At 33.9% G+C, this 17594-nt stretch overlaps 1 protein-coding gene across 12 annotated transcripts in view; it reads left to right on the top strand.

Moving 5' to 3' along the window:
* The window catches only part of LOC145252749 (putative cysteine desulfurase), a 601560-nt gene that overhangs the window by 339689 nt on the left and 244277 nt on the right, over positions 1–17594 (top strand). For 2 of the 12 annotated variants that reach the window (XM_080112634.1, XM_080112632.1), the window contains exon 1: positions 12255–12576. The exons of 9 other annotated variants lie outside the window; for them this stretch is intronic. The gene's annotated coding sequence lies outside the window, so the exon portion shown is untranslated. Of the gene's footprint in view, positions 1–12253; positions 12577–17594 lie in introns of those variants that run through there. One more of the 12 variants, XM_080112630.1, reaches the window with a different exon arrangement.

Here is a 17594-nt window from a genome sequence, read left to right as displayed (position 1 = left end):
AACTAGAGCAGGCAATCGATCGATTTGATTTTTAAAATGGGTGATTACACCGATATGGATGACAATAAAAATATACAAGGTCCTTGATATGACCTTAAACTATATCCGATGGTGAGGCCCCAACTTGTGAGCTTTGGGGAGTGTGGAGCCACCCTTTAATTGCCATTGCTCCCAGGTCCACTCTGACTCGGAGTGGTAGTACCTGTTAGTGTCCCAACTATGGGTTAAATAGAAACTGACTTGAAAAAACATAATCTACTAAAAAAAAAAATTTCTTCCAAATCAGTGGATTCGGCATTAAATAACCTGAAAAGGGTTGATATGCCGTAAAACAAAACAACCAACAAAAAATATGCGATTGTGAAATATTGATTGATCATCAGCCAATCCCGCGCAACGTCGAGTCTCCCTGCCAGTAATAATAATAAAAGTAACGTTCATTCTTAAGATGACCTCATTCAATTTGCGCGTTTAGCGATGGAAATACTATTTTAACTAACGAACAACAGACAAGCGAAAATCTTATTTCAATCTGAAGCGCGACAGAAGAACTAAAAATCTATTTCTAATTCAAGCTTATCAGACCAACGAAAATGTTATTTCAAACTAAAGAACGACAGACGAACGAAAATGCTATTTCAACCTGAATGGCGACAATCGAATAAAATACTATTTCAAACTGAATGGCGACAATCGAATAAAATACTATTTCAAACTGAATGGCGACAATCGAATAAAATGCTATTTCAAACTTAATGGCGACAATCGAATAAAATGCTATTTCAAACTGAATGGCGACAATCGAATAAAACGATATTTCAAACTTAATGGCGACAGTCGAATAAAATGATATTTCAAACTGAATGGCGACAGTCGAATAAAATGCTATTTCAACTGAATGGCGACAATCGAATAAAATGCTATTTCAAACTTAATGGCGACAGTCGAATAAAATGCTATTTCAAACTTAATGGCGGCAGTCGAATAAAATGCTATTTCAACTGAATGGCGACAATCGAATAAAATGCTATTTCAAACTGAATGGCGGCAATCGAATAAAATGCTACTTCAAACTGAATGGCGACAGTCGAATAAAATTCTGTTTCAAATTTCAATACGACAAACCAAGAAAATGCTATTTCAAACTTTAGAGTGGCAGGCACTATATGTATTTATTCTGTTTTACGAGATCAGTTTAATACGGATGTTCTAAACTCTGCAGTCACTGTCCCTGATGGGATCAACCACTCTTGTTATGCCATTCTCTTGGACAATCAAGTCATCTTTTCCACTCATTCCACGCATCATTTCCGATCCTCTTGTGGTGGCGATTATCGTTCAACTGACAATGTTTTCAACCTTTATCCTTAAGTATCACCGGGTCTTTATGCACAGTGACTTATGAGCAACAAAAAAAGAAGATCCTTGTGGTCGCAAAGTCATAAAAATAATCATTTGATTAAAGTAAAAAGCGTCATTAATACACAAGAAACTATAAATCATAAACAAAAATAGATAAAAACTAGTTATAGGATGATTCTACTATTTTTCCCGATTCCGATACAATTACCGATTTCGATTCTTTTAAAATATTAAGTTATAGAGTTTTTATTATTATTATTATTATTATTATTATTATTATTATTATTATTATTATTTCTTCGGATTACCGTAATGTGCATATATTTTCACAAAAGTAAAAAAATACGTTTGTGGGTTTGTGTCATTCAGGACACTTGATTCAACAAAGTTTAAAATCGACTTAGCAATCTAGTAAGAGATATTCATTTGTGTGTTTCGAATACATTTTTCTTACAGACGAGATAGTGCTAGTCTATTTCTGTTCTATTATTGTTTTCATGGGAGGTGTTTGACTGAGTTTCAATCTCTAAGACATTCACCGCAACACCTCGTCCTTATACAACAGATGCAAAGAACTATCTTTTTTCCTCCGTGTGCCTAACATCAATCGTAACTTCCATGAGCCGGTTCTATTTTCAAGAACTACCCATTTGTGGAACACGTTACAACGAAACTGGTTCTCTGAAGACTACGACACGGTTGTCTTTAAATCTAACGACGACAAATATATGTGTCATAAACCGTCCTAAGTAATCAAATTTTGCTAATTTCATCACCAGTATCCAGGCTAGATTGCTTCAAAGATTCATTGAGGGACCAACTCTCTTCCTGATCTTCATCAATGATCTCCTAAATAAACTTCTAAAAGTCATTCGTCGATATTTATGTAGCTGATACTACTATTTACCGCAACGTTTCAAAGGCAGACAATGACCAAGATTTTCCTGACTTACTCTCTGTCTGTGCCTAAAACTAAATGAAAATTCTATAAGCAAAGATTCTTTGTGGAACGTTTCCCAGCTGATTATAACAGTTGTTTTCAAGTCTAATCTAAACAAATTCTTATCGAAATTTTCTTTAAAATAATAAAAATCTACCTAATTTTCACCATCACCATTCATCACGATGTTGTTTCACCGGCCACCTGACATTCATTAACCCTTATCTTCGAGTGATTTTTCGGTCTTGATAAGCCACTAGAAATTTTCTAACCTTTTCAAAATATTCATTATTCAACTGATAATTAATTAATCTCATTAATATTTATCCTTACATAGTTTTTGGCCTTTATAAACAGTGACTTATTAGTACAAAAAAACAGGTTGGTTAAAAACGATTCTCGGTGAGGTTATTGTTGACTTTATCTGATTAATGGTAGCGACTTTAAAAAACAAAATGGCGTTATCTTCGAGGTGGAATTGAAAGATTTCAATGTCAGTTCAAACATTTTTTTTATCAATGGTCGCCATGATTCTCCAGCTTAACAGAGACAAAACATCGAAGATAAAAAAGACGGAGGAATGCAAGAGGTAGTCACAAAAATAATTGGAAAACGGTCGGTGAAAAGTTCAGACAGTTAACTCTGCATAATCGCTATTTCCCCGACACTTCCACATACATCGACCTTTTACGCATAGGGTTTTTTTATTTTTTTTATTTATAAATAAACTAGCTGTCCCAAAACGGCGTTGCCCAACTGTATTTTTATTTACATTCCTTTTTTTTTTTTTAACTATGCCGATTTCAATTTTCGAAGTGCGTGCTTTTATATATGTACATATATATGTATATTATATTATATATATATATATATATATATATATATATATATATATATATATATATATATATATATATATATATATCCCCGAAACAGTGTTTTATGGTAAACAACTGATGTTTCCTTAATTCATATTAGTTTTATAGTGAATTCGAGAAAGCAAATTGATGCAGTGATTGCAGGTTATTAAATGACTTACTGACTAAATAGTTTTCTTACGGATGATAAAAAATAAATTAATTAAATAGTTTTTTGTACAGTTTTAAAGGTTAAAAAACTTCCAAAACCATATATATATATATATATATATATATATATATATATATATATATATATAACTACTTAATTTAATCACATAAATTAATATACGAAAGTATAGATTTATGCGTAAACTTTAAGTATTTACTTCAAAAGTGCTCAATACGTAGGTAGAGCTAGTTAGTAATTTATAAAATATATATGGCGATTAAGCTACACTGAATATTCTGCGTTTCATCCACTCTAGGACTCTTCAGGCTTATGCGCATAAGCCTGAAGAGTCCTAGAGTGGATGAAACACGGAATATTCAGTGTAGCTTAATCGCCATATATATTTTATAAATTACTATATATATATATATATATATATATATATATATATATATATATATATATATATATATATATATATTGCTTCCATCTATAAACCCACGTAGGTCACATACCAAAATACAATTGTAGTTGGCTTGTATGTATATATGAAAAATACCTGAGTGTAATTTAGATATTTTTAAATATGTTTAAGCGCAAATATGTCACAAACCTATTTGATTTGCTGTGAAATACACTTATGTCAAAAATAGATAAAATGACCACTCACTTCCCCACTCAAAAAAGAAGGTTTTCATCCCGAAAGCCGTTCTTAACATAAGGAGGTTGGTGATCTCCATTTTGAAAGCCGTTCTAAACGTGAGGAGGTTGCTGGTTGGACTACAACAACAACAACAGAAGTATTTTAATTTTTTAGGCGAGGGGTGGGTGGGGTATACTAACACCGGGAAACGCCGGTTAACGGGTCCAGCTAGTTATTATTATTATTATCATCATCATCATTAAGCTACAGGTTTTAAGACACTCTATGTGGAAGTGCCCACGTTACTCACCTTGTTGCCTAGAATATGTTGCCTTGGATTTAATAAGGAACAGTATATCTTTTATCGTTATTTCAATAACACCATATACGAGGTGTCTTAAATAAGTTTCCAGACTTTTTTTCGTACAGACATTTAAAATTGTTGAGGATTCATGAAAATTCAGTACGTTATTGCTATGCATCTTATGAGATGACTGGCCAAGTTTTATGATTTCAGGTTCAAATGAATAGCTCATTAAAACCAGAAGTCCTCTTCAGGTGACTTAATAAATGGTTGCTTTCCACAGTGGAAACAAGTCCGGACTTCTGATTTTAACCGACTATTTGTCCGAAATATTAGCATGTCCAGTATCGCGCCCACATAAATTTGTTTACATTAATAAACATATTTTGCTCTTCTTTTATTGAGCACTTTTAATAACCTCGTTAAATTCATTACTTATTACTTTTCAATACCTTTAACCTTACATATATATATATATATATATATATATATATATATATATATATATATATATATACACGTTTGAAACAGCTGACTACAATATGGCCGTCTTCAAGTCCAATGTCAACAAGTTCTTGATGAGCCGTTCCCGTTAAGTAACCCAATTTACCAAATTTACACTTCTAACGATTAATATGACATTGTCCTTTTGACCACTGTACATCTTTTAACTCTTATCCTCAAGTGGCCTCTGGGCCTTGATAAGTGGTGATTCTATAAAAAAAAAAAAAGTTGGGGAAAAGGGCCAAGATACAGACAAGTGTTGATTACACCTCGGTCGCTATTGACTAGCAAGCCTAGACCAGCGAAACACCCAAAACACCAGTGGCTAACTGGCTTGGTTCTGCTTCTTCTGTCTGATCAAGACTTTATCACGTACACAAGAGGGGGGGGTCTAGTGTTTTTGTCTGCATATACTTTCATCCTCTCCTTTCCTTTAGAATCTTTTTCTTTTATGTTTTCATGTAGCGGCGATGGTGCTAGTTTCTCAATGATATTCGGTAGAGCAGTGCCCATTTTTCTGCAAGTACAGTCCTCAAAAGGAGAGATTTTTTGTGGTTGTATGGGGAGTAACTCTATATTGTCTTAGAAAATTAGGTAACTGAGTTTTCCAGTTATGACCTTCCATTGTATTTTTTTAGCGTGCTCATTAAACGCTCTACCTCTCCATTTGCCTCGGGCATTCTTTTGTGTTTGAAACCTTGCACGGCAAAGTCTCTAAAATCTTGTCCTTGAAATAGGGGGCCATTGTCAGACCTTAAAACGGTTGGATGGATACCCTTGCCTGGCGAAGATCATATTTAGGCGAGGGATGTCTGTACTTGAGAATAATGGGGATATTATCTCGACTTCAGGGAATCGTCTGTAGTCATCAATTATGACTTGTAAATAGTCTCCAGATGAAAAAGCACCTGCGAAGTCAACTGAAATTTCAATCCATGGAGCTGGAAGTGGAGTGGAGTGGAGTGTATAGATTCACAGTGCGTGTGTCTTGAGTTCGAGGCTTGGCAGGGGATGCAACATTGTATCGCTTCTTCTACCAGCTTATCTATTCCTGCGAACCACACCTTTTCTCTTATCAGCTGTTTGGTCTTGACAATGCCTCGGTGTGATTGATGGGCTATGTCGACTGACCTTTTCCTTAATTTGGAAGGAATCACAAGACGGTGTCTCCAAAGCATTACCACCACCATTGTGCCCTGGCAGTTCATCCTTGGATGGAGGAAAACTTGATAGCTGGAGGTCATTCCATCGTCACCAGATATGATATTGTGTGTGCCTCGGTTTACGCGGAAGTCAATTTGTGGAAAAAGGGACAAGACACAGACACGTGTTGGTTGCAGCTCGGTCTTCATTAAACTGACTAGCAAGCCTTTTTTATTCACTGCGCATTACCTCAAGGCCACCATCAACCATTACGAGAATTAAGGGAAATTTAACTATTATAAATTCCAAATATTGGCACAACCTTAAGACAGTCGCTAGTACTCAAACGACCGGAAATCGTAAAAAAGGGCAGTCGACCGCATTTCTATTTCCCAGACAGTGCTCAACTTTAATACTTTTTAAAAAGGCTAATAATTATGAATATATGTGTGTGTGCGTGTGTGCGCGCGCGTACGTGTACGTTTGCGTGTGTGTGGCGACTTCCACTTCTTTTCAGAAGGCCACTCTTATAATGTTGCCGTGTGTGGTTGTGGACACGCAGACAGCATAACTTCTTTTTACAGGTCTTGCAAATGTGACCTTTCAAGGCCATTGAATTCCGTTTGTACATAACTATTTTTAACTCTTGTTTGACGTTGGCGTAGTTGACTCCTGCTATGGGATCTCATATGACTCGATTAACCAGCCAGTAACAGACAGGTTCTGCCACATGAACCACAAAACTGCTTAGACTGAAGTGTGCCTCCGATGTTCAACATTAACAGCTTTCGCAAAGTACCATTCAGAATCGAGTACCGCATTATTCGCTTTGACTCAAATTTTTCGCGGCCATCATAGATATGCTTGCGTTAAACCGATCGCTCCAACGCCATTTTCTTCCAGTTTCCCACGTTCAAGATTTCAATTTACTTGTTTTATTATATCCTAAAAACGTATTTTGCGCTTGGGCAGTTTCCCATATAACAGTTACTTGTGTAGCCTGTAGTCTTCCCGCTTCCCCAGCGTACCTGACCCGCACTTCTGTGCCAGACACTTCAGTTGGGTGTAGATCAGTGGTGTCGCTTGTGAATAACTTTACCATTCATAGGCAACATGAATTGGAACAAATACGTTGAAGACATTGCCAAGGCTGCTGCAAATAAAGTTTGTTCTCTCTCTCTATGTCTATCTCTTTTTCTCTCTCTATCTATATATCTATCTATTTATCTCTGTCTCTCTCTCTCTCTCTCGCTTTATCTATGTATCTTTCTCCATCTCTCTCTCTCTCTCTATCTATCTTTCTTTCTCACTATCTATCTGTTTATCTATCTATTTATCCCCCCTGTCTCTCTCTCTCTCTCTCTCTCTCATATATATATATATATATATATATATATATATATATATATATATATATATATATATATATATCCATCCTGTATCTTTACAAAGCCAACGTTTACAAAGAGTATAGTTATCTCATCTCGGTCGGTGCATTTATCACTCGTTTTTTGACTTCTAGACAGAGTCTAACAACAGTCTCCAACCATACAGGTCCCGCAATATCCACCAACCTCCAGTGTCTGTCCTATCACCGGAATGCTGCATCCTTGCGCCTGTTTTAAAAGTACTTTAATGGAATAGGCACTCGCAAACTCGCTGCACTTGTGCTCACTCGACGTAATCCGACAGGCAGCAAAATCCCACTCCTTCACTAGACGCCGGTAAACCTTCTACTCTAATCGTCTCTTCCAAACTTTGGAATTCGCTCCATGTCTGCTTCCCTGACTTTACTAACGTACAGAAATTTAAATGTAATTTGTACAAACATCTTGCTGCCAAACTCCCTTCATAGTGCTCCTTTGAATATGGTGCTAAATAGTAGTCATTTACGTTCAAGTCGCAATGTTCCTAGTTTGGAGTGAATGAGATTTTTTTTTGTAAGTCTCTTAATTCCTTTCGAACTTTCTTCTTTCATGGAATGGAATTTCATTATTCTTCACCGTCGATGATTAAATCATTTTATGGAAATTGTTCCGGACAAGACATGAAGCCACATGATGTAAAGAGCTAACAAAAACGAAATATCGCAAAGAGAAGAGATGCTCATTGGCGTTAATATCGAAAAGGCCAACGCTATAGGTAGGAGCAAAACTGACAGCAGGAAAAGAGTTCCATAAGTTAGCAGGGGTTTTTTTTTGGGGGGGGGGCTACTGGAATATGAAGCTGTATTACAGTGAGGTATCAGATAGTGTTTGGACGATTAATCGGAATCGGGAATCGTAAAAATCGGAACATTTGGGGGTATCGGAATCGGAAATATTGGTGCATATTTTCCGATGCCAAAACGATTCTTTTAATTGTCTTTTTTTATTTGATTTTGTTTAAAGTGAAAACTTCCGTTGCTGGTAATATTGATAAATTAGTAAATATTTATTGATTTTAAAATACAATTAAGTTAAAATCGATAGATCATCCTTCAAATGTATTTTGACGTTTACGAAAATATCTGCATATTTAACGTGTTTTTATGAAAATCGGGGAAAATAACAATTTTATAGTTAAATAATTAGAGATTTATAAAGAATCGGAATCGGAATCGGGAATTTAGCACGGAATCGGTAATTGTATCGGAATCGGTAATTGTATCGGAATCGAGAAAAATATTGGAATCGCCCCATCACTAGTATCAGAACAGTGAATTGGTGGAGACCACTAGACGAACGAGTCAAACGAACTGGGACAAAGGAAGCATGGAATAGATCAAGTAATTCTGAAGAACACATGCCCTATTAGTATTTATAGAAAAGAGACTAACAACATCATGTCTGTTAGAGAGAGAGAGAGAGAGAGAGAGAGAGAGAGAGAGAGAGAGAGGGGGGGGTGCAGAGAAGACGAAAGGCTTGGGACTCACTCAAGGTACAGGTACGTTTCTTCATTTTATTAAGAACTTTCAAATGGGGCAGGATTCATCCGTTATGGCAATAATACTCAATACATGGTTTGATAATAGATTTGTAGTTATTCTATGTATAATATGTCAATATGAGAAGCATGTAGTGCAAAGTATATGGAGAAAAAAAAAAGATTATCATTTTGGAAGAGGGATGGGTTAGTTAGTATTCACCTCCCATCCACGATGGAAAGATGCGACACAAGGCCAGAAAGTGAGGGCTGGCGTACAAAATAAATCCTCAGCCAAAGGCGTAGCCGGCCGTGCTTTTCATTGCTTTTCGGATCCCCTCTCAAAGAAGTTGACCGATTTTTTCTCCTAATTTAAAGCGCCAGTAGGGCAGGTATGCAGGCATTTGCCCTGTCGTAAATAATTTGCCTGCTAATGGGGTAATTATTTACTTCTTGCTTGCCATTTCACAATAGCACTTCAAAGTTTACCTTCCTATACGGGAATTTTGCAGGGTTGGATTCGTTTCGTTTCTATCAAAGTACTTACAAATTTATTTTTCTCTTTTTATACAAAAACGAAACGAAACTTTTCGTTTCGTTTTTGTATAAAAAGATGAAAATTAATTTGTAAGTATTGTAGTAGTTCATTTTTGTTTTGCTATGTACATCTATAAGTATCTAAATACAACCAAAGGGGAAAAAATATGAAAAACTAAATATTAAGGCAACCCAAAAATTGCATTTATTAATCAGGTTGAGTAATTCGACAAAGTAATTATATAAAAAAAAAATTAAAAATCAATCAAAATATTTAATTTTAAATCATAAGAAAATCAAATGAGCGTTAATTGCAATTTTAGGGTGCCCTGATTATAATTAAAAAAAAAACGAAACGAAACAGAACAAAAATGGTGCAGAAAAATCAATATACAACAAATAAATGTTACCAAAGGCAAGATAAGTTACTCTTCCACCTACTTGAGTAAGGTTTTTGTGTGTTTTAGCTAATTTTAACGTGTATACTTACTTTGAAACAAAAGTAGTGTCAAGTTTGTGGAGTTAGAACGAAAAACAAAATGCAGTTACCTTACTACCTCGATAATCGCTCAAAAATCGAAATTAAACAAAATGTTGATAAGAATACATCCAATAAACGTCACGGATCGGGTTAAAATATAATGTTCTACTGGTATTTTGTTTAATTTTTGATTTCTGAGCAATGATTGAGGCTCGGCATTGCTGTAAGGAGACCGCTGTTTTTTTTCTTTTTGTTGTTTTTTTTTTTTCGTTTTTACTCAACAGACTTGACACTATTTTTGTTTTCAAGTGAAAAAACGCTTTAAAATAAGATAAATCGCGTACACAAAATCCACGTAGGTATAAGAGTAACTTAGTTTGCCTTTGGTAACATTTATTTGTCGTATATTTATTTTTTCACGCCTTTTTTTGTTTTGTTAGCTATTTTTAAAATGTCCCAAAAAGCCAGCGCTCCTATCGAAGTTAGACTAACGTCTAAAAATAGCCTTGGCCGTCCCATTGACATTTCCCAGCAGGAGCACCTCGAGCAATTGAAAATAAGCCAAACTCCTCTTGAAGAGTGGAGGCAAGGCCTGGGAGAGTGGTTGGTCTCCATCGAACTGATTGTCTAGAACGTACTAGAACCTTGCATTACCTATATTAATTATTTCTTTTATTGTTATTACAAAAATATAATTGTTAAACCAAGCAATTGAAACAATTATGAGTTCAGAGTTAATTAAATTTCTTTGTGTGCAGCTGATTTTACATAAATTACATATTAAATAAAAAAAGGAACTTTTAGTTTATAATTCCATACAAAAATTTTTAATTGAAATATAATTTCCAGATAAAGTTAATTTAAAGATTTAGTAAAAATTTAAATAATGTTTAGCTTTAGGAATTAAAAAATAATATTTCCTAGAATAAAGAGGAATTTAGTAGAAATAATTTAAATATTACTTTTTTCGGACTACAAATTACGATATTGAAAATTAATAAATTGTAATCAACAAGGAAAAGTTATCACTTAGGGTCATCCATAGATACCGGAAGTTAATTGTTTTAGGTGTCGTCTGCTTAAATGTGATAAGCTTTTTTGTTCCTTTTTACACATCTATATATGTCGTTTTAATAATATTTTAAGGCAATGGTAAGACTTTTACTGTTATATTTCACTTGTCTAATAATTGAACCAAAACTTTAACAAGGTATAAAGTACTGAGTTTTTTTTTGTGTTTTTTTTTCGTATATTTTTAATGTTTAATTTCGCTGTTTTTGCGAAAAAAAAAATGCCGACATTGTTCTTTATGTCATTTTTTTTAAGTTTCTGTCAATTTGCGATGTTCAAATCAAATTTCGCCGTTTTTTTGGAGTGTAAAATAAATAAGGTACTTTGTACAGTTTAATAAAGACATTAAAAAATGGAAATATCGAAAAAAGTTATTCTTGTACGTATCCGTTATGGAATGAAGTTCTCTGAAAAAAAAATGTCACTTAATTTCATCAAGTATTTTTTTTTTTTTTTTTTTTACAATTTGTTATGATATCGAGCAAAAGGTTCTATTTTTAGGAAGAAAAGCTATTATTAAAGATGGGGAGGGAGTGTCGGCGCTTTAAATTGAGTTATTTCCCCGTGGCGTGTTCTAAAAATCCAAACAAAAATTTTAAAAATTCAAAGACGTATACCTTCAACCTGCTGTCATAAAAACGTTTTTTTTTTTTTCCGCTGTAAAAAAAATTTAAAAAAAAAAAAAAAAAAAAAACTACTCGATCAAATTAAGTAAACTTTTTTTCGGAGATCTTCAATGTTCAAAACGGATACGTACAATATAACCTTTTTCGATATTTTTATTTTTTAATGTTTTCATTAAACTGTACAAGTACCGTAAATAATGTTTTCATGCGATTTAAACTTTAATCCTTCTTCAATATCGGGTAAAAATTATGATGAATTGATTTTGTTTGGTTAGTTTTTAATCGTATTTTTTGTTATGGGTGTCAAAAATTAGTGTCATATTTTGGTGCCAAGAGAATAAACACTCAGCCAAGGATTGGTGATCGCTGGAGGAATGTCGATGGCGCCCAATTAAGTGAACTTGCGCCCATGCAAGGTGACCATTTCTGGGCGGAAGCTTTATACACCAGTCCACACCACTATAAACTGACGGATGTGAGAGAAATATAAGAAAATACGGATTTTAAACAGGCCGATAGGTTTATATGAAACTACATTTAATACTATACGAGAGAAGAAAGTCAAAATTTAAACGAATTTGTCAATAAGTAATCGACTACATTATAAAGAGAAGAAAGGGTGCCCGTTGGTATGCACGCGTCTCTCTCTCTCTCTCTCTCTCTCTCTCTCTCTCTCTCTCTCTCTCTCTGAGCGTGCGCGTTTGTATGTCTGTGTGTGTGTGTGTGTGTGTGTGTGTGTACTCTACCTCGCGAGCTCGAATGTTCTTTTTCTTCGTCTTGTGTGTGTTTGTGTTATGAAGACAAGGCGGCAATTATTCTACCACGTGATATGAGAGAAAAAAAAGAGAGAGGGAGGAGAGATGGAAATAGAGAGAGAAAGAGAGAGTGTGAGTAAGAGAGAGAGAGGTGGAGAATGCCCACCGCCCACCGCTTACGACGCACTAGCGGTCCACAAGCGAGGGCGGTGAAGAGAACGCATTACTCTAATAAGTACAACGTCTCCATCCACACGATTGGGCAACTATGTCGTAGGTAGGTAAAAAAAAATAATAATAATAATAACCAAAACTAAAAATATAACATTAATGATGAAATACATTTTTTTCATTTTCTTTACAAATGATCTGAAAAAAAAAAGAAAGAAAAAAGAAACAAAATAGAACACTTTTAAAACGTTTGAATATTGGATCGGTTGCGACTGCGACGGTGGTGCGTGGTGCGTGCGCGGAGAATTTATAACTTAACACATGTTGAATGGTTGAGAAATGAGTTGTTTTTATTGATAATTGTTTACATGGTGCTTGTTAAGATAGAGTCGACAGATCTTTTTTTTTTTAATATGTGGTTTTAAGTAAAACGACAATACTTATTTAATTGCCGTGTCGAAAATAGTAATATATCAAAAAATTACGAAAATTCATCAAGTAGAACAACTTCTATTGTGTTTTTAGTAAAAAAAAAAAAAATAATAATAATAATAATAATAATAATAATAATAATAAAAGTCTATCGCTATTGGCTAAAACAAAGCGTCAGCAATTACATTGGCAAAAACTTTTTGCCAAAAAGGGAGATAAGTGTCTCCTCTGTATTCGCAATCTTCAAGATGTTTACATCTAGGGAAAATGACATTTTTCCTAATTTTCTGTAAAAATTACTTTTAACTATAAATAATTTTTTACTCGATGAATTTTCGTAATTTTAGAATATATTACTATTTTCGACATGACAAGTAAGTATTGAGACAACATACTTTAAAAATCGATTTGTCGACTATCTTAACACGCACCGCACCGTTTATGCGGGAGTGTGTGTGTGTGTGTGTGTGTGTGTGTGTGTGTGTGTGTGTGTGTGTGTGTGTGTGTGTGTGTGTGTGTGTGATGCGAGCGCAAGCACGTGTGTATGTGTTACAGAAGATCGGAACAACATCGGTAAATAGAAATATTCTCGGCTTCGACAAGATACCCCTGAAGAAGGTTGGAGGTTACATCGACTGAAACCTTGTGAAAATGACGCTCAAGATGAGAACAGTAGTCCGAAAATTCCAATTAATACGAACATCAGTAGTGTTGGTTTAAAATCGAAAAAAAAAAAAAAGACCTATATTTGACTCCTTTATCGGTGTTTGAATTTGAAACCGAGAGTACCGATGTTTTTTCGATCTTCTTTAATGCATATATATTAATAGATATTACGGTCTTGTTTGTTTTCTAATGTTTGAATGCGTGTGGATGCGCGGAGAACTTGCAACTTAACACATGTTGAATGGTTGAGAAGTGAGTTGTTTTTATTGATGATGGCATCTGTATTTACTGTTTATGCGCACGCGCGTGTGCGCGCGATCGGCGATCGTGTGTGCGTGCGGGTGTACATGTTGATTACAGAAGATGAACAACGTCGGTACCGTCGGTTTCAAATCTAAACAGAAGGGATCTATAATTGGTCTCTTTAACCGGTGTTTGGATTTGAAACCGAAAGTACCGATGATGCGGCGCGGCGATGCTGTTTCGATCTTCTTTAATACATACATAAATAAAAATTACGCTCTTATTTTATATATACATACATATATATATATATATATATATATATATATATATATATATATATATATATATATACTTTACTTCGCATAATTAAGCACTGCCACTACTGCGCTGCAATCTGCATTACTATTAGCGAGATAAATAATTTATGAAATACTGTTCGAAATTTAGTCAAAAACATTATATGTTACTTTGCTTAATCAAGTTGGTAACTTTTTCTTTTTTTTTATGGAAATCGCTCCAGACAAGGTATGATACCACTTCATGCAATGAGCTTCAAAAATACTTTGAGATCAAAAAACAGTCAAAGATAAGCGTTAGATGGATAGACTCCGACCCCGAAACATCAATCCTTCCCCCTTTGTTAGAAGCATTGTTCACGGAATGTGAGGACTAAAGGAAATAAATAATGGAAGCAAGAGTTAGGCTGCCGAAAACACACCCGAGCTCCAATTGGTGTTTTCCTTTACAGAAATAATACTATTTAGGAGAAATTATGCGAATTTTAACTTCGATAAATATCGTATCTGAGGAAAGTAGCCATCTTTGTTTACGTTATCTTAATTGACTAAAAACGGTTACTTTTATCGGATCCGATATTTACAGAACTTTAAATTGTTATAACGTCTTTTAAATACCAATCTATTAACGCGATAGATCACAAATTGGTAGGTTATGCAAAATAAATTGTTTAATTTTCCAACTGTATTTCATTTTAAATAATTTATATCGTTAATAGTAATAATTAGCGTGTATATATATATATATATATATATATATATATATATATATATATATATATATATATAAATTCGATCTGCTATCGATACTCGCGATTTCATGGAACCACTGGAAATCTTGCTCGTTGGCTGGAAAATGTTTACCTTCAATATTGTTTCGGTAAATAGGCTGGATTTCCGGTGTTAATGTAAAACCGTGAGTACCGACGGCCGAACAAATAAATGTATAGCGTTATAATAAAATAGTCAACGCTTATATGTGTAACTGAGCACTCTGGTCATTATCATATTCAAAATTATAACATAATTTTATTTTATTTTATTTTATTTGACGCAAAGAAGCACATAATCCCCGAGACGTCAAAAGTTACTATGAATTAACGACCATATCTAGAGGGGAATATTGAGTGCGAAGTTGTGCAATGAGATATTGGTTCATTATATTTGAATTTATGCATATTAGCATAGTCAACGAAACCGAGGGTATTGTGTGTGTGTGTGTGTGTGTGTGTGTGTGTGTGTGTGTGTGTGTGTGTGTACTAAAAATCATACATTTCTTTACACATGAAAAAATAAATCCATGGAAAACATGTAAACTACAATTAATAATCTACTTGGCCTTTTGGCCGAGATCAAAGTGTAGTATCTGTTCTTCAGATGTGGCACTTCCATTTCTCGTTCTCTTTCAGTGGAGAAGAAGTCCTCCACTACTGAGACAATTTTTATTTCTGTACCTTTTCTCCACGTTAAAAAACGACCCTGGTGTCTAACTCTGTCCCGTGGGGAGGCATTGTAAAAATATATATATATATTATATATATTAAATTCCACAGACAAACATCGTCGCAGCTCACAAGAGCCATGGCAGTCAACGAACCGGAAGTCCAAGACTCGAGTTTCGCCCTCATTTGGGCTAATCAGTTAGACACATCCGAAAATTGGGGCGAAATTCGAGTCATGGACTTCCGGTTCGTTGACTGTCATGGCTCTTGTGAGCTGCGACGTTGTTTGGCTGTGGAATTTATTATATACAATCTCTCACAGTCTGAAAATCATATATATATATATATATATATATATATATATATATATATATATTGTTTTTAAAATATAATTATCCACTAACACGTGTTTCGTCCTCTACGACACATAAGAGTAACTGAATATATAATATATATATATATATATATATATATATATATATATATATATATATATATAATGTATGTATGTGCGTGTGTGTGAATTTATAAAAATATTTCACAGTCAGAGAAGTATTCACTTAATTCACTGTCATGTTATTTTATGGCCTTTTGGTCAAGATCAAAGTGTACTATCTGTTCTTCAGATGCTGCACTTCCATTTCTTGTTCTCTTTCGGTGGAGGCGAAATCCTTCACGACTGAGACAATTTTTATTTTTGTACCTTTTCTCCACGTTAAAAAACGACCCTGGTGTCTAACTCTGGCCCGTGGGGAGGCATAGTAAATAGGTATTTTATTGCTGCGTCTGACACGTGTTCATTTGATGTCATGAATAAACCAATAAAATCACCAGAGATTTACATGAGTTTCTTCAGGAAAAAAAAAATGCTGGGTGGAATGATAAAAGTGTCGTCCGAAAGAAAAAAAACACTACAGCTTTGAAAAAATCAATTCAGGTAACTAGATTATGTAGTAGGGCTGTCATCTATTCAATGTAGCCGCCTTCAGCCTCAATCACCGCCTCTTTACGGGCCCGGAACTGGTAGCATATCTTTTCCACAATTCATTAAAATAAATAAATATAAAAAATAAGAATCATCAGTGGGGAATGATTGTAATAACTAGAAAGTAGATATATAGGATGTGTGTGTGTGTGTGTATATATATATATATATATATATATATATATATATATATATATATATATATATATATATGTGTGTGGGTATATGTATATATATATATATGTATATGTGTGTATATGTATGTGTATGTGTGTATATGTATGTGTATGTGTGTATATATATGTGTATGTATATATATATATGTGTGTATGTGTATATATATATGTATGTGAGTATATATGTGTGTGTGTGTGTTTGTATAGATATATGAGCGTGTGTTTTTAATATAATAATAATAATAACTAATAATAATTATATTATATGATATAAAATATATTGTCTGCCTTATATATATATATATATATATATATATATATATATATATATATATATATTGTATTCGTAGTAATTATTTGTTTGTTTAAAACAAAATATATAAGTGTGTCACCCAAAAGAGTGCTCAATGGTTAGACAGAGCCAAAATAAGTGAATTTAGTTTACAAACAAGTTGTCCTTGGCCTGACAAAGCGATTCCCTTACTGGGTTTTCGCTGAAACATGTATGCTTATGCGTAGCCATTTGTTTGTAAATTAAATTCACTTTATATATATATATATATATATATATATATATATATATATATATATATATATATATATATATATATATATATATATATAAAGAGTATTCTTTAAACGGTTGAATGAATGTGATGCTGTTTACGAAAATATAGACATTTTCAACCCTGCACAACGCTCATGTCAAATGTTTAGATAATATTTCTATTCGTCTAAAAGCGTACATGTCAGCCCGCACATAGCCGTTCCCTGAAATGATAAATATAACCTTTGCCTTGTCAATACCAATATACATGCGTTCACCGTGTTGCTGTTACAGTTGAGCACAAAACAAACATTTTTTTTTAATTACATTTTAT

The sequence above is a fragment of the Euprymna scolopes genome, chromosome 29, assembly GCF_053919585.1.
Source record: "Euprymna scolopes isolate OS-2025 chromosome 29, ASM5391958v1, whole genome shotgun sequence".
Classification (NCBI taxonomy): domain Eukaryota; kingdom Metazoa; phylum Mollusca; class Cephalopoda; order Sepiida; family Sepiolidae; genus Euprymna; species Euprymna scolopes.
Note: the sequence above shows the minus strand (reverse complement) of the source record. Positions and strands in the feature narration are given on the sequence as shown.